General features: G+C 42.4%; 1 long non-coding RNA gene across 1 annotated transcript in view; it reads left to right on the plus strand.

Moving 5' to 3' along the window:
- Positions 1–20,943, plus strand: part of LOC111925122 (uncharacterized) — a 64,456-nt gene continuing 43,513 nt past the window's right edge. The window contains exons 1-2 of the long non-coding RNA XR_002862065.2: positions 1–260; positions 7,633–7,758. This is a non-coding gene — a long non-coding RNA (uncharacterized LOC111925122). The remainder of the gene's footprint in view (positions 261–7,632; positions 7,759–20,943) is intronic.

Below are 20,943 nucleotides of genomic sequence, written 5' to 3' on the forward strand. Positions count from 1 at the left end.
GGCCAGAGGCTGCGGCACAGCGCCCCCGTGCGGATGGGAGGAGCCCAGTGCTCTGGCCGCCATGTCCGCCCGAACGATGGGAGCTGCTGCGCTCTGTGACGCGCGGGGAAACCTCCTTGAATATCAAGTAGTTCCAAACCCCTGACATGGGCAGAGACACCTTCCGCTAGACCAGCTTGTTCAAAGCCCCTTTCTGTACTTATCTCATGTCAAAGTTCTTCTGTGGCCTTCACACTGTTTGAGACGTGCAGCTGTGGTCTGTAAGTCTTTACGTGTGGGCAGGGACCCTTTCACTTCATCAGGTTGCTCAAAATCCCATCTAGGCTGGCCTTGGCACTCCAGGGATGGGGCATTCACAGGTTCTCTGGGCAACCTGTGCCAATGCCTCACCACCCTTAAAGAATTTCTTCTATCTAATCCAAATCTCTCATTTTCAGTGGCTTGTGTGAACATAAAGGTACATTTTTTAAAAAATAATTTTATTTTAGAAATACATGCAAGTCTAATTTTCATGATGAATGAATTTATTAGTTCACCAGGAAAGTAACTGGGCAGTAAAGGGATACGATGTTTGCATCTAACCCTTCAGAGATACCTTCTCTGGGCAGCCTGTGCCGATGACTGGCCCCCATCATGGTAAAGAATTTCTTCCTAATATCTAATCTAAACCTGCCCTCTTCCAGTTCAAAACCCTTGCCTCGTGTCCTGACACTATTGGGTCGTTTAAAAAGTCTCTCTCTTTTCATAAGCCTCCCTAAGGTGCTGGAAGACCACAGTGGGGTTTCCCTTTAAGCTTCTTCCTGGCTGAACGTGCCCGACTCCCTCAGCCTTTGTAGAAGTGCTCCAGTCCTTTGATTATCTTTGTGGCCTCCCCTGGACTTGCTCTAACAGGAGCACATCTTTCTTGTGCTGAGTTCCCCAGAGCTGGACACAGCACTGCAGGTGAGGTCTCACAAGGGCAGAGCAGAACGGCAGAATCCCTTCCCTCGCCCTGCTACTCACGCTGCTTTTGCTGTAGCTCAGGACACATTTGGGTCTCTGGGCACGAACACAGCACTGCCAGGTTGTGTTTGGTTTTTCAGAAATGAGAGCCCCCAAGTCTTTCTCCTCAGAGCTGCTCTCAGTAAGTTCCTCTTCTAGTCTGTGCTCATATATGGGATTGCCCTACCAGATGTAGCCCCTTGCACTTGTTGAACTTCATGAGGTTCTCATGGGCCCACGAATCAACAGCTTATGTGTTGCCGAGATTCAGACATTAGAAACAAACCCCAACAATAGCAACAAAGAGCTGTCACTAAGGGAGAAGAGCCGCAGATCGGCGCCCTCTCTGCAGGGATGTTTTTGTTCCACGCTAACAGTGTCACACGCAGGCTCAGGATGGCAAATGTGCTCCTTGAGCAGCACACAGTTCTTTCCATCCAAAAAAACTTCCCTGGCGGCGCAAAGAGGCTGAGTGCCCCAGGGTGCTGATTTTCTACTTCAGACAAACAGCGAGATGGCAATCTGGGTGTTTGGAAGCTGTGATTTCTGTCAGCTGGAACCAGCAGCTGAGCTCGTTACGTTTCAGCAATTCAGAGAGCTTCTCGGGCATCAGGACTGCTGTCCCAGCTTGCCATAGGAGGGCAGCAGCCTACAGCCGGATGGATTGGCGACGGGACTGTCCTGATTAATTCCCCCTTCTGCTCTTATTCTCATCTGTACACGTTCCGTGGAGGACAGCCTCTATGCTGTCCTCCACAATGATATGTGTAGCCATATGCTCTCAGCTGGCTATTCTACAGCTTTTGCACTCACAGAACTCACACATCTCTATATTATCAGTCCATTTGTCTGGGTGAAGGTCTGCAGCAGGGATTACTTTCATGCTGCCATACTCTGCAAGGATTCTCTAGGGTAGAAGGATCTTCTCTGAAGCAGATGAAAATAGGGAAGGTGAGTGAATGTGGACTGCCAAGAGAAAAACGTTGAAACCAGTGAGATGGTTGGAAGGAGGGAAAATAACAAGGCGCATCCTCTGCCTGGTGTTGGGACCATCCATCTATCATCCCTTTCTCAGCATCCAGCATCACACCTCCCTCCCAGCTCTGTTCTGCTTCACCTCGTGGGGTAAGAGGGGGACATTGCTGGGAAGCAGATCTGGCTCTGATCCTTCTCTTACCACACTGGTGAGACAAAGCCAAAGTGCAAGATACAGCTTGGGAGGCAAAGGTGAGCAAGACTGAACAGCCTGGAGTGGGACAGAAGCCAGCTTGCATCTAGAAGATAGTTGCTATTAATCATAATTTTGTCCTCTAATTTTTTCAGCACTGATTGGGATTGTATATATTTAGGAACATGAGACCTCCACAGTGTCTCTTACTCAGGTCAATGTGTTGTGCTCTGACTCCTCTGCATTACAAAGCTGGGCTATGCCACTCGTGGCTACTCAGTGGGCTCTTTGTGCTTCAACATCATGCTAGCAAACATCTCTCAGGATTTCTCTGTCATTTGCCTAAGCTACCTTGCAGGCAGGAGGTTGTTACCTAGCAGCTTCTACCTAGTTTTGAACTGACTGGAGCTTAGGAGCTTAACTGTGCTTCACAAACACATGGAGACGAAGAGTGGGGAGCAGGTGAATAATTCCAGTGCAGATCAACAACAACAATACAGATTCTGTATTCCTCATACAAAAGAATTCACTGAGGCATGCATCCTGGAAAGCTTTCTTCCTCCTAAGGTACCTATCACAATTTGTTTTTCATCTAGATAAGCACATTTGCAGCAAATTAGATTACCTTCCAAATAAACATGCAGGGTGGGGCATGGGAGCCTGGGGTAGGATAGGTCAGTGCTCTGCATCACTAATTTATTTACATTAGGCTCAGATAAATCTCATCAAATTAGGTTTAGATGGAGTATGGGCTGTGGACAGACAGATTTTGAAGCTGTGGTTGATATGATGTTGATTTTCATCCTTGTCAGTGCCTTGAATAGCACTGAGACCCCAGTGGGAAGGAATAATAGAAGCGTTATCACAGATATATTTGATTAAGTCTTGTCTAAGTCAGTGAGGTGGCTGCAGTCGATGGAACCAAGCTGACTTGTGTCAGCAGAGGCTACTGCTTGTTCTTCGTAATAATCCTGTGGTACTGTGAAGCCCAAACCCTGCATCAGCATCTCACCATTGTGAAATCTCAGTTTGTAGATTCTGCATGCAGACCAAGTCAATAAAATTCTAGTGTGGAAATTTGTTAGAGAAAAAAGACTTTGGTGCTTATTGCCTGATGCTCCTCTTGCCCATCTTTTTGAATTACCCTGTCCTGGCCCTTCACAGAACTGCCATCTACCACCTGTGTGACACTTTGGTGGTCAAGTGCACCCCTCAAGCATTAGCCCACCCACATACTGTGTCTTTCCCTAGATGTCGTGATGTTTCATGAGCTCACTAAGCTACAGATAACTGACCCTGACATTCCCAGTCTAGGTCACTCCAGAAATCCAGGTGGATTCTCCTCACTTGTAATCTGATGATTTTAGGACTGTACAGCAGTGTCCAACAAAGCCTTCTACGTCTGTGGATCGCATGCTAGGCCATCAAACCAGCATTCTTGGATGGATACTTCGTAGCAGTGGTTTTCCTTGCAGTCCATGCATGTGGGCTTCTAGATTTGAGGTGGGCACGTTGTTCCCCTTCTTCATTGTCCTGATTGTGTAGGAGGAACCACAGGCTGGCACGGCATGCCCTGGATCCCCCTTTCCCTCTGACAGGACAGAGACAGCTCTGTAGGACATCTCTGGCAGCCGAGACCTAGACCTTTGGTCAGGGGGAGGAGGTGAAGTTCTCTTTGAGTCTCGGGAGCCATTGGAACAGTCACTCTGCAGTTAGTGGTTTGGAGTCTGTCCAGTGCATCAGCCCCATGGTGTTGGCATACAACATTGATGAGTTATGTACACCTTCTGCACATGGACTGGGTACAGCCCCACCACCCCTACTTCCCTCGAACATTGGATGCCTTTTACAGTGGTGGTTCACTGACCCAGGCATTGTACCAAGTCATCCTTGAGGGAGTAACTGTCCTTCATCGTCAGCAGGAATTATGTCCAGAGGGTTCCCTTTGTCAGTCCCGGTGTCACTACTTAGGCACCCCAGCTGCCTGGCTTGCTGGCTAACTCCTGACAGCAGACCCCAGTATCCTGACATTGGAGCAACTAGGCAGCAATCTGCTCACCTGGATTGTGGCTGTAATTTTTCCACAGATCTTGCAGCTCCTTTAAAACTTGAGGTTTATGGCCCGAGTGATTTCCACCTCCCTAGTGACTTTGTCACTCCCTCATCCTGCCTCCTCTGATGGTGCTGGGCTGAGGCTCAGTAGGCACAGGCCAAGCCTGAAAACATTGCCAAAAGTTGGGTCTCATTGGGTTAGGCAAGGCACCTTCCTTCAAGTGGTGAGCCAGCTCAACAGGTTTATGTGCCTGTTGAAGCGTAAAATCTCAGGCTACCAAAGGTGAGAACTGCTCTAGGCACCTTCCCAAATCTTCCCACAAACCCTGCCAGCACTGACTGGACACCTTGGTGCACATTTCTTTGTCACCCCACCGACAAGTTGTTTGCTCTTGTGCCAGGACCAAGCCAGGTTCCACAAGCCCAACAGCAATCCAACAATGCTAGAGAACATGATCAAACAGCATGTGTGATGACATACAGAGAACATGATCAAACAGCATGTGTGATGACATACAGGGAACTTGGGAGCCCCTGTAGAAGTGCTGGACACATCCATCCCAGAGAAGCAGAGGATCTGTCCCAGAGGAGCAGAGGGAGGTGTAATTGCTAATGCTTCTCACAAGGGAGCTCACACAGCCCAAGAGGAGCATCAGTGCTAGGGCCACACGCCAGCCCTGGCACACAGCCATTGCCTTTTTCAAAAGGTGTCCAGGCACAGTGAAGTAAAGCAGTAAGCACCACAGCAAACAGCAGAAACAGCCTCAGAATGTAATATACAGTAAAGAACACAAGCTGCACGACCAGCACACGACCTGCCACTTAACAACTCTTAACTGCTGACAGAATGCTCAGATTGAACCCCTTCTCTCAGTCCCCATGCTGTGCTTGGAACAGACTGTTGTGGGTTGACCCTGGCTAACAGACACCTACCCAGCTGCTTGCTGACTCCCCTCCCTCATGGGATGGGGACAAAACAGAAAGAAGAAAGAAGGTGAGGAGATTTGTGGTTAGATCTAGTGATAGTTTAATGGGGAGAGCAAAAGCTGTGTGCACAGGCAAAGCAGAGGAAAAAAATTATTTTATTACTACTTCCCATTGGCGGGAAAATGTTTTGCTACTCCTCTTTGATAAGGAGGACCTCATCTTTAGTCGAGAAGACAAATGCTGAAACCACAAACATAGCTTCACAGAATCACAGAGCCACAGACTGGCTTGGGTTGGGAGGGACCTTAAAGACCATCTAGTTCCAACCCTCTGCCATGGGCAGACACCTTCCACTAGACGAGGTTGCTCAGAGCCCCATTGAACCTGGGCTTGAGCTCTGCCAGGGACGAGGCAACCTGTTCCAGTGCCTTACCACTCTCACAGTGAAGAATTTCTTCTTAACATGCTCCGTTCTTCCTCCCCCTGAGCTTTTTCTGCTAAGCATGATGTTATATGGTATGGAATATCCCTTCTGTCAGCTAGAATCAACTGTCCCTTTCAACCCTTTGCCAACCCCCAGCCAACTTGCTGGGTGAGGTGGGCAGAGGAGGAAAGAGAGAAAACCACAGATGCTTTGTAAGCTCTGTGCAGAAACAACCAAAACACTGTTGTGTTACCAACACTATTTCAGCCACAGCTTCAAAGCATAGCTCCACACAGGCTGTTAGGAAAAAAACGTAACTCCATCCCAGACAGGCCCCGTACACTTGTCTAGCAAAGATCCTGAAGGACACAGTTGTAATGGAGAAGCTGGCACAACTTCATAAACAAGTTCATAAAAGTCACTGTGATTTTATTTACAAGTCATTATGGAAATGGCTGACAGCTCCCAGGGAAACTGTTTTTCACATCTCCTGATGTTGCTCAGAAATTCTGATGGAGTCCAAAATGCTTTGCCTTAGATTGCACAGTGGGGTTTTAATGTTTTGAGACCACACAGACGTTGATGCATTGCAATGTAGGCATGAACAGCACCTACCCAACCCCAGTGCTCTGTATCATGGGAACAGCTTGCAGACCATTGTTTCCACAGATCTTCTTGCTTGAATAGGTTATACAAGAACTAAGAGTTTTTCGCAAAGTGATCAAGTGTTTCTGAGCCAGGAAACAGAGCAAATATATTTCTTTGCAGGTTAATGTAAATCCAGCTGGGATCTTAAAAAATTTAACAGATGAGCTTCAGAAAGGTACACTGTTTACTTCAAGACAAGTGGAGACATGGCAACATCTCCACTTAGAGCTCCTTCACACGCAGAGGGTACCGTCATCCTGGCTTGGTGAGGTTGTGTCAAGGGAGACATGTCACTGTAGCAGCTGCTCATTTCTAGATGCTTATTTCATCCATCTGCCCTGCAACCCATCGTGCTGTTAGCTACATTTGCCTGTAAGGACATTTGTCTTCTCAGCAATTCTGTAATGGTTAGACACGCTACAGCCAACTGCTAAATGCCACAGACCATCAGAAATGACTGCAGAGTCATATGGGCCGTTGCATAATGGAGTTAGATGAGGTCATTTTTCTCCCCTGTTCCAGGTACTGCAGTTTACACTGAGGAGCTCTGCCATCTCACCCAGGAAGTGTCTAAACTGCCAGAGTAGGAGAGCCATGCCTGACCTTCAATCCCCAGGAGACACTTTGCTCAGTAGATAGCTGAGAAAGTTTCTCAGCTATGACAGAGTTTCTGAGTTTACCATACACATACACACATGCACTCATACACATTTAGGTAAATTCAGTTCCCATTAGCATGGCTATAATTTAGGAGTGGTTTTACTGCAAAAATATCAGACTCATTTGTCAGCAACCTCCAAAACGCTCTATGCTAGTTGATATTCAGTTGAAATCAAATCTCTGCTGATGTCATTCAAGTTCTGATTGTTTTCCCCAACAAGAGATTTGTCCCCTCTGTTGGTACCATAAACCAGGTGAACAAAGGCACTGCTGCCTCCAGCTTGGTTTGCTACGGGGATTGTAAATGGGGATGAATAAACAAATGCTACAGATTTAGATTTTATTCTACTAAGGAAGCAGAAATTCCTCACTCCAATGTTATGCTGATTCCTCAGCAATCAATCCAGTTTAAGGCTATAATGTTCCTTTTTAATAGTTTTACTGACTTTAGGTAACAGATATGCAGAATATGGAATTAATTTTCCTGATGAAGTTGTTACGCTGTTTTTCACATTAAGGGCAATAGGTTTGCACAACAAAGGATAAGATTTATAGCAAGTTATAAGTCTTTTTAGTAATCAGGTTTTGGCTACTTCAGCTTCCCTGTCCAGGCCAAATGGAAGTTTGGGTATTAGAAATTCAAATGTACAGTCATCTGCCCTTCCTGGTTTGCAATCTATACTCTTTCTAAAATGAAAAATATTACATGTTTTGGAGTTGTGGAAGAGCTTGAAGCTATGAAGCACCTAGTAACTACTGTCTCCATTTACAGGATAAATGAAGAAGTCATTCTGAGAGAGCTGCACAACAAATTCCTGTCAACACCACCTATGTATGGCCAAGGACATGAGGAACACATCAAGCCATGAAGAAATGGCCTCTCAGCCACCAGGTCAAGGTCAGAGCTCATCAGAGTTTCAGACTCTCTTGAGATACCTCTTTTCCCCAAAATGAAATTATTGTCAGTATCTACAGGTAATGTGCAAAACTGAAATCACTCCTATCCCAATAGACAAATCTAATTAAGACTTATGTAAGATGTTCAAGGTGTTCATCATTGGAAATAATGGATTTGAGGCTGGATGGGGCTTTGAGCAACCTGGTCTAATGAAAGGTGCTCCTGCCAATGGGAGAGGATTTGGACTAGGTGATCTTTAAAGGTCTCTTTCAACAGAAATAATTTTGTGTTTTAATGATAAACCTCTCAGGTTTGATGTGCCAAGAGGATTGCTTCTGAATAAATGTTTTGTAGGTCATCAGTTCTAGTGTACAAAGGAAATGTGATGCTCAAGATCAAAAGTGAAAAAGATTGTATAAGGGGATGAGAAAGACTGAGAAGACAAGAGAAAACTGATTTGGGGCAGGCTTGAGGTGAAGTTCAGCCTCCTTTGCATAAAACCAGAATTTTCAGCATGGCTCTGTGAAATAGATGAGGTCTTTTGTCAGGAGTGGAATGGAAATGCTGCCTGCTTGTATCATTCACAGAGAGAACAATTGAAGAAACAAGGGCACAACTCTGCCCAGAGGTCTGTAGTTGTTCTGTGGCAAAGATGAGAGTAGCACAGAGGCATTCTCTGTCATGTGCCAGAGTCTAGTCACTTCATGGCATAATACCTTTTTCCTTACTTACAGTTTAATCATTTGGGCTGAAGTATTCTGAGTTGGAAAATCTGTTCATGGCTGAATTTGAAAACGTAAGGCAGAATGGTTTAGATCTTTCTGAGAAGGCAGCTCTGGTACTCCCACATATTAAAACAACATAGGAATTTTGGAAGGGCATTAACTTGGATCAAATCCTTTGCTTTCTCCTTCAGATTTTGTAACAAGGAATTTAGAAGAATCTACCAGTTCATTGCAGTTCTGTAAATGGAGTGGTTAACCCACACTTCTGTGAACCATAGAGATACAGACCTAAGCACTGAATGATCACAGGTCTTTAGGAAAATACCATGTGATCTTGTTGTTCGGAGCTGACTCATAACACATGAACAGCGTGAGCAGGGTAACCTTAAATCTGGCATTATGGTACTTGCATATGCTTGGATTCGCAGGTTTAATAGCCTGTGTGTAATATATATTTATCTGGCTATATACACAATATATGTGTTTAAGCTTTGCTGTGAAAAAGCAGCCAACTTCTGTTTCAGTAGCAACTGGGAATTATACGGAACAGTGAAATAAAGCTGTGAAAAGGATTGTTTTGATCTGAGATGTTATTTCTGTTCTGATTTCTCTTTCCTTTTCTTCCTTTGCCTTAATCAAAACTATTAACCCAAGATCATACTTCAGAGCTAAAGCAAGCCCATGGGGAATTTCTGAAATGTTCAAAAGGAGTGCAAAGAAGCAATTTTGCTTTATTTTGTTATGCTTGTAGATGTTCTGTGCCAGGTCTGGTCCCTCCTGTAGGCTCAGAAAAATTACTTAAACAGTCCTAATTGATGAACGCAAATTAACAGGCATAGGTAAACCAGCATTAGTGTGCCAATCTCTCCATGCATGAGATGAATCACCCCCTGGAACAGACCCAATCTAGAAACTGTGCTGCTCTGAGAGTTGTAATAAAATTGAGTTTACACATTCTCAAGTAACTCTTTGTCTCAGTGCTGATATGTGGACATGGCTAGCAGTAACAATCCTGGTTGTAATAGGATTAAATTGAAGAGTAATAAGATTAAGTTAAGGATTGGAAAATGAAGCTTCCACAATAAATTTCCTGATGATGAGACTCAACCTGACAAGTAAAGCTTACCACCTGACACCAAATCACTTAGGAAATATACAGTGCAGAAATTTGATAAGAGAAGGGATTAAATCTAATGCCTCTTCTCCATCCAAGAGTTTTAATGATTTCTATCTTCTTTGCAGGCTCATGTAATTTAGCATGAAGAAAACAATTAAAAAGAACAAAAACTTTTACTTTTTTTTAGTTTTATAAATCACTCCCCTGGAGAAAAGGTGGGCCTTTCCTGTTGTTGACTCTGAACAAAATGATAATGATTGAGAGAGGTTGGAGCAAAGCACAGTCCGAATGTTCATGTGAATCACATTTGCAAAGGAAGAGGTCTTAAATTCCTCAGTATTTCAGGATATTCTAAAAACCTGCTTTCAACTTAGGGAAGGAAATATTCTTTACTTATTTTAAATGCTTTGGAATACCCTTAGTTGTTTGTGCGTTGCTTCCTTGAAAACCAGAAAAGGATGATGTGTGTGGTTGATTCAGCTGAAAAAAAATCTTTTAAAGACTTTAAAACTGGCTGTTCTCATATCCCTGAGAGACAGTGTTTTGTTACTATTTGCATTACAGAAGTTCCTATGGCTGACAAAATACTTACTCAGGAACAGGTTAATCTGTGTCTAGGATTGTGAGTCCTAAACCAGAATTGTACTCAGCTGGCAGTACATGGGATATTTCCCTCCCATCTGCCAACTTTATCCATAGAGGAGCTAAAGACTAGGCTTGCAGACTTCCTTTTGTCCTCAGAAATGCCTGGAGAGCAAGATAAAATACAGAACATATCCTCACTTACTCACCACGCTGTGTGCTTTGCATATGGACAGGTTGGCCCCCTTCATCCCACATAAAGCCTGGGGCACTTAGGGGCACCTAAATGTTCAGGAAGAATGACCATGGGCATTCATGCATAAGTAGACCAGGCTAAACCTTTTATTTTTTTTTTTTTTCTGAATTTTTCTGAGTTTTTCCTCAAAACTGGTACCTGAGAGTGAATTTCATATTGAAAGCAGTTTGGATTCAAGAGCATGGGCTGAGGTGATCAGTAAAGTGCAGATGGGATGGTTAGGTGGCTTGAACTCCTAAAACCTGTACCAGTATCTTAACCAGAGATCCTATTTCCCTTTTGAATAAGTGGGATTTTATTCACCAGGGCCGAGAATCACTTTATTCACTGGCAGGTGTATGAGTTGAAGCTACTACAGTTTTTATTAGCTTAAAACCATGATTTTTTGTTTCCTTGAAATTGGGTTGGTGATGCAAAGGGGCATAGAGTAAAAACAGCTATAGCTTCCTTCTTCTCCACTTTCTCTTTTTGTGAGAAAATGAAGGGTCTCTCCTTTTGTAGGTTGAAATCATCATCTGCCTTCTTCAGGAAGCCTTTTCACACTGGGGACACTAGGACAGGCATGTGGACATGGTTGTTTCTAGGAATGTGTTTGTGAGGCTGGGCATGATGGCCACTGCCTGGCCCCTGGGAAGTTAGCCACACAGGTCAGTTCTGATTGGGATCAGCAGCAGCAAGGAGGCAGCTCTGGGAGACAGCGAACAATTCAAAAAGATGTGTTGTAAACATTTCTTCATCTGCTCCTCTGTTAGGCATAGATAATAGGTTAGAATAGTAGATGTAACATGGGAAAAACTGGTTAAAAACTTCCGTTTTCCCATGAATCTGTCTGAAAAGAATTTGGAAGTTTTTCCCAGCCAAGGAGTTTCTGGTACCTTCTGGTCTCTAAGAGTACATCAGGAGAGCCTGGTCTGCTTGAGAAACAGATCTAATGTTATCTGAATTTATATCAACCAAAGAGCAATTATGAGTGGTCTGGTTTGGCAGATATAAAGTCCAAGGTAACTAACTGGCTTGAATTGGAGAACTGCTAGTGTTGTATCATAAAACAATTTCCTAAGTCACTGATAGTGAATAAATTTCAACAGCTTCTTTATGCTGCCAAGTAAATCCACAAAGGTAGCATGGCAAGGCAGTGGAGTGAGAGAAAAATCAATTTTCATTTAACTCTGGTGAGAGTTAACTGGAGTGTGAAAATTTGGTGGTCAATTCCTGCTATAGAAGGAAACTCTTCTCATTGTCTGGAAGGGTAGAATTGTGGAAACAACTGTTTTTTTGTATTCGTGGCTTAAATGAAAAATCACTAAAATTAATTTATTTGGGTCTAATGTAGAGTAAAAAGACAAACAACAACCTAACAGTAAATGTTGGAATGAGACACTAGTAGCTGGGTTCTTTTCCCCCTTGGACTGAGATTGACGAGAGAGGCAGTTTTCTCTTGTTCAGACTTGGTTGTTTATTCTTCTCTTACCTATGTTTCATATATACAAAGTACAAGGAGCTATATACACTAAGATAGAAAGGTGCAAAATGGCTAACAAATAACTTCTTCAAGGTCTTTTATATGTCTATTTACCCAATTAACAAATGCCAAGTAAATTATTTTTCTTAGTGACCCAATGACCCAACACCTGTGTGCTGCACTGCATCATTTTCTATCCAATCACTTATTACTACCCAAAAATCCCTAGAAGAAGAAGATGAAGAAGGAAGAAGTGACAACACCCTAAATCCTCCATCTTGTTTTTTATTTTTTAAAAGAGCTTAAACTTTAACTTTCTCACCTAGTGATTTAAGAAAACTCTCTGACTTACACACTCACATTCCCAGTTTTTCTATTTAACTTTAACAGTTGTCTCCATGGTGTTATATGAAATTCAGTGCTTTTTTGGATGTCAGAGCCAGGTATCAGAGATAAGGGCACACACTCTGTGCCTCTGACTCCAACAAGTAAAACCAAACAGCTTTCATATCAATTGGATCAGTTAAATATTTTTTTTTTTTTTTAACACTTGAGAAAATACATTTAGGAATGGGCTAAGGAACTTTGTTTCTGTAAAAAAAAAAGAATAAATCCAAGTGTTCCATTAAAATAAAAAGGTGGAAACAGGATTTGACACTTTTAGTTGCTGAGAGCATCTGGATTCTTAATTTGTGACAAACTGTCTGATCAGAACATGTCATGCCACTCTGCTCAAGGAAGACTGTTGTGGAGCTACAAGCTGCACAGGGACAGGTTTCAGTGTCAGAGCAGGGACTGCTAAACAATCCTTCCACCTCACATGACAAGAAAGAAAATTTCCATGAAGTGGAAATGAGGAAATTCTGTAGGCCAGAGGAGACAGGCCTATAAAAGATGAAAGAGCTCTGGCAACCTGGTGCTTTCCTCGTGGTGTGGGTAGTCATGAAGAGCAAGTCTGTCCCAGGGTTGTCAGGTTTTGCCTGTGTGTTTAAAGTGAGCTGATGTGAATGGAGGGGCTCTCCTGGGTGGTGAGAGATATGGCTTGTGCTTTGCTGCACATTCAGCACATGTGGTGCTGCATGAACCCCTACCACAAGCCAGGTGACTGGAGTGGAGTGGTCTGCCAGTTCTCTGCCTGTGTGGTTGACAAGGGCTTTTCCTTCCAATGGGCAGGACTTTGTTGAATTTCAGGGGGTTCCTGTTGTTGCCTTCCTCCAGCCTAAGTCCCTCAGAACAGCAGTCCTCCTTAATTTTGATTTTTTCCCCGGTGTGGTGGAAAGAGAAGGCAAATGAAGAAATAAAGAAAGAAATTTTCTGTTTCTCTGTTTCTGCTTTGCTTTTCTGTTTCTGCTTCTCCCTTTTGTTCCTTGAGCAGCAAAGGGGTTTCTTTTGGGGACAAAATCAAGGAGCATTTACTAAAAATGTGTTATTCAGGTGAAAACTGATCAGTAAGCTCCACTTGAGTAAGTAAGTAACAATAAATCTATGGATGGGAAAAAAAGGATGCAAAATTTAAAAAAGCTTTCATTGAATGTAAACCAGTGTTATAAGATCAATGTTCCTGTGCTCTTTGATACAGAATTATATTGAGCTGTTCAACCAAATAAAGGCAGGGAGTTCTGACTTTAAAATCCATGAGTCTAGCTAATTTTAACAGCCTAACATAAGCACGTAATTGCTCTTCTGTGAAGATATCCTGGTGCCTACTAATCATCTCATTCTTGGGGTGTCTGAACTCAGGCAGCTGCTGCTCCAAACTGGCTGTGAAATGAGCAGTGTCTAGAACGAATAGAACCCAGTCACACTTGATGAGATAAATAATGGCATAACAGTTTTCTGTTCCTAAAATGGGAAAGACCAGCATTTTGCAGTAGGGAACATGTTGCATCTTTTTGCCAATGCCATCACTCTGTGACAAATGAGTGCAAACTTGGTAAGAATCAGTAGTATCCATTCACAAAGAATTCCAATCCAGGTGTTACTGCATATGAGAGGAGAAAATACCATGCTCCTTGAAGAGGTCAACTTCTTTCCATCGGAACAAAACGTTACCAACCAAGAGCTCTTCCCAATTCCCATGAGCTCAGACCTACTTTTATCAAGATAAATAACCACATGAAAATTCTTAGAATTCAAAAGGGAGAGGCAGGCTCAGGTATTTTGAATATTTGGTGGCTTAGAACAGAATTATTTCTGAACAGAGCTGGACATAGTAAACCATACCTTTTAATGTACAATTAATCTGCTTAAAGGCTTGAGCACGGGAGCAGTGTATCTGGCTCAGAAAGGATAGCCAGGCTATCCTCACATCCTAGCACAACAGCCTGGCTTCTGCTGCACAGCTGTGCTCCCTGCATCCTTGCACTCCCTCCAAAAGTTTAGCTTCTTTGGAGCTAGTGGATGCTGTGATTTATGGGCATTTTAAGCCTTCAGTAAATTAACTGGGTGCTCATCTGGTCCACAATTGTAGGACTACAAAAAAAAAATTATGCCATTTTCAAGGTGTGCTCTCAGAATGAAGGTGAAGATTGAGTCAGGAGGCTCCCTCTTCTGCCTCCTTTGAGCCTGTGGAGGCAAAGTGACAACACACTCATACGTTCTACTTATTGAATATAGGTGCAGCTTGTGGCCATCAGCACAGCTGGATAATGCAGAGGGAAGCACAGCTTAGGCCTATGTACTGATTGCATCGAGGGCTTTCAAGGAGCACCTCTTTAGATCAGCTGATTTCCTCATTAGCTCACCCAGTGGTTTTCAGCAGGAGCAGCTCAGCAGCCTTTCTAACCATTGACAAGAATATTTCTTCCTTCTTGCAGGGAAGAATGTAAAATAATGTGTTATCATTCAATGTAGGAACTAGATTTCTTCCTGTCCACATTATGAAGCTCTAAGTGTGATTTAAGTCAGCCTTAGGAATGCAGATTAAATGCAAATAAAGAAGAGAAGGATATATTCCTATGCATATATAATATAATATATTCCTATACATTCCCCTACTTGCAGATGTTGCTAATACAGTTTATGTGGGGAATTTCAATGCAAGAGAAACTATGGTTCATCTACCATCCATAACTTTTAATTGTGCATCTAACTATTCTCTTGCAGCTGTGTATATTGCTCATAAACTGGAAGCATCTATGCTAAAGACCACTAAATTGATGAGATGATATATACACCCAATAGATTCAAATTATAATTGCTGCATAATTGCAATACCTATACAAATACAGAGCTAGGCATAATGGCAGATAGTGCATTTATTTGTAAATAACCATTGTATTTCTATTCAAATTATTCCTTGACTCCTGGTAAAGTTTATAAATATGAAACAAATTTGCTTCACTAGATGGTTGATATTATATTCTCAGATTGAAACTGGGGCGGAGGAAGATGGGATGGGAGGGAAAAAAATAAATAAATTAAAATAAAGTCCAAAACCAGCAACAATCAGAATCATTATGGTTGGAAAATTCCTCTAAGATAGTTGAGTCCAACCATTAACTTTCCATTCACCACGAAATCATGTCCTCATGATGTGGAAGTGCCACATCCACATGCCTTTTGAACATTTGCAGGGATGGTGATGACACCACTTCCCCTAAGCAGCCTGTTCCAATGCCTGACCACTCTTTCAATAAAGAATTTTTTCCTAATATCCAATCCAAACCTTCCTCCCTGGTGTATCTGGTTTGTTTTGTGTGGGTTTTTTTTTTTTTTGGAGAGAGCAGCACATTCCTCCAGTCAGGCCTGAAACTTACCCACCTCTCACAAGAGAGGTGAAGTACTTGAAGGAAACATGTTGTAGACAGTGACAGAAAGGACTCAGCATTCCCCCCTTCCACAGAAGCCAACCCCACTGCCTTCTAGTCCTTCTCTAGGCAACCATGCCCTCCCAGGTCTCTGGCAACTCCCCCTCCTCTATGCTTCTGCCCTCCTTCCCACACCAGTGCATGAATTGCCACTTGGCAGGGCTCCAAGCTCATCCTTCAAGGGGTAGGATTTGGAGTTTGTGTTTTTTTTTTTGTTTTTTAAAGAGTAAGATTCTTATGTTCTTTATAAGCTTTTAAGAATAATGTTTTTATCACTGAACCATACCTTTCCCATACAAGTTTACAGATTACAGGCAATAGTTACATACTTCATTGTATAGTGTAGTCTGTTCTCTGACATTTTACTGTATTGCAATATATATATATATTTCAATAGCTTTTAGTGCACTTACATTCATCCTTTTTTACAATCCATAGTACTAGTCACAAGAGCAAGCACAGTTGTAAGATTTACTGGCTATTAGCACATCTTAATCTAAAATATCCTTGTGATTTATTACAGAGGCATCTTAAACCTTAATGTATTAATGTCTACGGTAATGCTGCTTTAATGTTAATGGTCCTATTATTCAATTAAGAAAAAGATATGTTTTCTCATTCTGCCCTTATGTTCAAGGTCTTCACATTTATTTCTGTTCTGCTGAAGTTTTGTGCATGTGATGTGACAATCAGTAGTGGGAAAAGAACAAGTCTTGTTATAGAAGAGATAGGGATGATTGCTTTTAGCATAGGTCAAGGGTTAATGAGGATGCAGGAGATCTGTGTTTAGGTCAGCAAAATGATTCCAAAAACACCTTATGAGAAAGTGATTTTCACAGCCTAATCAAGGCAGACATTTTGGAATCTCTCACCCAATACAGTAACATGAGTCTGCTATATAAAATGTGATACACTGATAGGTCTCTCTTTCCACCTGTGTTTTAAGCACTTACACCTGTACTTTGTGAGTTGGCTTTTGGCCTGTTAGGCACTCTGTGGGAGCATGTGCTGATCTGATCAGGCCTCTCAGAGTTCTGTGTGCTCCTTTGCTTAATTTTTGTGTCTGGCTTGAGTAGAAACAGGTGCCAATGTAATGAGAGGGGGAATATACAGAATTCCATGCGGCTGGGGAACTTCACAATCCAAATAGACCAGGTGAGCTGCATCTCTCCAATACAGCCATAACAAGAACTGTCCTGTTGGGAATTTTAAGATGATTTTTGGGAAAGTCAGCACTAAGGCTGGTTGTGAATTGTTTCTCACTTTTACCTTGCAGTGGGGATAGTCATTGTGCATATTGCTCACTACAGGAACATTGGCATTTGTATTTATGACATCCAACTGGAATGTCTTTTTGCTTGGAAGACATATAAATGCCTCTAGCAACATGACTGTGAAGGGTGAACCAGGGAGCAAGAGCAGGTTTACTGTCCAATAGTTGATGGAAAAAGTTACGGCTTTTTCTGCTCTGAAGGTTTTGAGGGTTGTCAAGAGCAATCCTGTGAAGGGAAAACATCCCAACCATTGCACTGTGTTCCAGATGCCTGTTAAAGACTGTGTTACATGAATGGGTTTTCCTTGGGGTGGCTCTGGTGACAGGGAGCTCCCAAATCCAGCTCCTGGGGGTTGCCTGGTAGCATAGCATGCAGTCAGAGGATATGAGGGTTGTTTTGACATGTTTGCATGGACTGGAGTCAGATGTCCAGGATCATATTATGCATTACGGTCTTTAGAGTCACTTATAGATTAAGGGAGTCTGGTATGAGGGATGGGAATGGAACTCAAAAACTATTTTTCAAACTAAAGTATCTTCTCACTGCTGTGCAGAGCCTATAGATCATTACAGCTTTCCCCAGCTATTAATTTCCTGAAGAGGTCCACTTACTTTTTAGGGGAAATGCTTCTTAAAGGGATTTTTCACACCAGTGGCCAGGCCTTAGCTGGGTACCTTGTAAATATGATGAATGTGTTGTCTCCTATGTGCTCTCTTTCTAAGATAAAGTCCAAAGTGATTTCTCCTCTATGAAATTATCAAAAAACTGCATGAGAATAGCTCTTGGAACATGGCCAGCTGGCCACAGTTGAAAGCAAGCCCAGAGCTGTGCCAACATGTGTAGGTGGTGTCATTGTATTGCCCACAGTCAATGTGGTCTTCTCCTCTGCTGAACACCTAAAGATGGGCACGCTGGGACCACACCAGAGCTCACACAGCCTTGAGTAACCCTGCCAGGGTAGCCAAGTTGTCTGCACACCACAGAGGTGCTTCCACCACTGTTTGCCCGAGGTGAAAGTGAAAATAACTCCCACTTTTGGAGTAAGGGCACCTTTTCCATTTTGCAGCATGTGCAATGGAAGCTTTTGCTCCTATTAAAGTTTCTTGCTGATTCAAGCAGTCCTTTGCACCTACAAAGGTTAAAAGAGTAGTACTGGCTGCCAGATCTAATAGTAAAGGCAAGATGATATGTTTTACAGAATTACAGGATAAATCAGTGCAGATATCTAATTTTCACTGAGAATGAGAGCTCTAGGGATTTACATCTTGACCTGTGAAAATTCTCTCCTTAAATGTTAGCTGGATGTATTTTTCAGGCACTCACAATGTTTTAACTAAAATGCAAAATCATTATTTGTACAACAATTTATACAATAATTAAAGTCTCAATTATTCATTTTAGTGCAGTTATAGAGAAACCCTAACCCACACCCTTACTGACTTGGCTGATCTGCTTACCTACTTTGATGTATTTTAAATTGGTAAAGCAGCTCCTGAAGTTTAATTCTGTTAATATCTATGGAAAATTTATATGCTACAGGAGAATGCATTGAAATCTATTTTAGCTTTTGTATCACAAAATTGTTTTTACTAGTGGATGCTTTGCGAGTCAATAAAACCCAACCCACTTGACTTCCCAATCCTCTGCTGAATATGCTGTCAGATAGGAATAAGGCCAAATCGATTTTACTTGCAAATTGTGCAGATTTGATGTGGAGTCATTGATCAAGTACAGAGATTCCAAGACTTGGGCTTTTTAAAGAGAGGAATTATATTTCAAATTTAATAATGCCTTTTAAACATGCAGTCATCTCTGCACTGCAAACAGACAAGCAACTTTAAATACCTGAATATTTCTCCCCTGAATTCTTGGTAAATAAAAGAGGGAAGAAGTGATTTTGAGAAATGCCCAGCACATATTCTGTGTTACACTCTGGGCAGCATGCAACACAGCTGTTTATTTTCTGCTTCTTAATTTCTAAGGCATTTTTGCTCAAAAAGGGCTATGTCTTTGATGCAAGCACATTATCTTGAAATCTGGATTCCAGGTTACTGCTGGGTGCAAGCTTCTGTTTTATTCCGTGAGCTGGTAGCTTAAGAGGCTGAGTTTAGTGAAAAACAACAGCACTTATCTGAACTGTGGACTCCATGGGACACTTAACATCAAGGATTTTGTTGCTGGCAGCACAAAAGGAGCTGCTTTAATGAGCTTTAAAGTCACATTAGAATCCCATAAAAACCAAAGTTCTCACCGAGTGTGTTTAGCAAGGTCTGTTCCCTGGATGGACCCATGGTAAAGAAATTCCAAAATGGGTTTCTGGTAAAATATATTTTATCATAAAGTTCTTCTACTAATTATTTCCGTTTTCCAACTACTTATCCCTGGCACTATAACAATGTTGAGCAAGAAATTGATAGGGTATGATTTATCAGTGGACTTTACTGGTTTTAGGTGCTGGTTGTTAACTATTTTCTCAGAGTTCATTCAGTAGTTAAAATACATAGATGAGTAATTCCAGAGTGATATTTGGTCTCTAATTAGTTGGCAAAGAGCTCATTGTGCCTCCTGGATGTGACTGATGGATGAGTTTAAACAGATGTGTATGGCATGTAGTTGGTTTATTCTTTCACTGAATGCCTTTAATGGGATAATTGTGTTCCAGTATAAGAAACTGCATGTAATTTAAAGGTTATGACAGAGTCCTCTGAGTCTTAACTATGGTGGGAAATATCCCTGTCAGTGGGAATGTGTCATCTGTGATCAAAATTGACTATCAAAATGCTACAGATAAATAGCTCTCTGATTTCACATTTTCTGTTACTTTCTCTTCAGATGGGCTAAGGCTTCTTGGTCAGCCTTAGAAACAGCTTTTTGTGATGCAGAGCTCTGCTCTGGTTAAAAGGAAGAGGCCAATGAAAGACAAAGTCTCCCAGAGATGTTGTCAGGGCTCTGCCCTTCCTGCCTCTTGCACAGGAGGAAGAAGTGGAGGTTGCTGGCAGTGGGAACTGACCTTGCACACACACCTTGTGGGCACCACAGTGTGCTAGGGAAACTGCAGGAAAGCTTTATTTTAGTAATAAACTTTAAGATTCCTGAGTGCCCTGTGTTACTGCAGTGAGTGGTGTGCAGGTGAACAGTGCACTGGCAGAAATGCCTCCCAGGAGAATACACAGCTTGTGGCTGCTATTTTTGGAACAGTCAAAAACCATTGAGAAAGAAGCTCCTCCCAGCTGCTCTCTGAGCTGTTATTTTGCATCCTTTTGTGCACTGAGAAACCAGCTGAGAGAAGGCTTGCAGACACCTCCAGGGTGGAAGAAATGAACATTTTTGGCTTTTTAAATAATAAAGTAGGAAAGATAAGAGAACATTTCAATTCTTCTTAAGAGGCCAGGACATGCCTCCTGTCTAAGCAACTTTGCTGATGCCAGGTCGATGACATTGCAGGTGGAGTAGAGGCACTTGCTTTCCCTTGAACTCTTCATAGCCTCCCTGCCTCCATTTCTGCCCATTTCCCTCACACATGCACTCCTTGTCCATACATGGTGCAAATAAGTCAATAATACCTGACTTGTAGGCTTGCCAATTTATTAAAACTAAGAGCTGTCTCAGTGCCAAAACCCAGGACAACATGGAAACCTCAAATTTTATTTTCAGGATCTTGGATCGTGTGTGGTTTACCTGAGCTTCCTCCTGTAGAGCAGAATGACAGCACTAGAAACTTGTGTCACATAGCACATGAACTGAATCAGCTGTCTCTTGTCCAGGGTTTGTGGTTATTCATGCTTTCAGGTATGGAAAAATATTTTGCTGGGAGAGCAAAGCAATGGTAAATGAGAAAGAAGGTGTAAGTGCAAAGATTGGGGTTGCAGAGCCGTGCAACGCACTGCATCTGCTTCCCCAGCTCTCTTGCAGATAACATCACATAGCTGTTATTTCTCCTGCTCCTAATTCCTATTAATC

This window comes from Cyanistes caeruleus, chromosome 3 (genome assembly GCF_971803275.1).
Source record: "Cyanistes caeruleus chromosome 3, bCyaCae1.hap1.1, whole genome shotgun sequence".
Lineage (NCBI taxonomy): Eukaryota > Metazoa > Chordata > Aves > Passeriformes > Paridae > Cyanistes > Cyanistes caeruleus.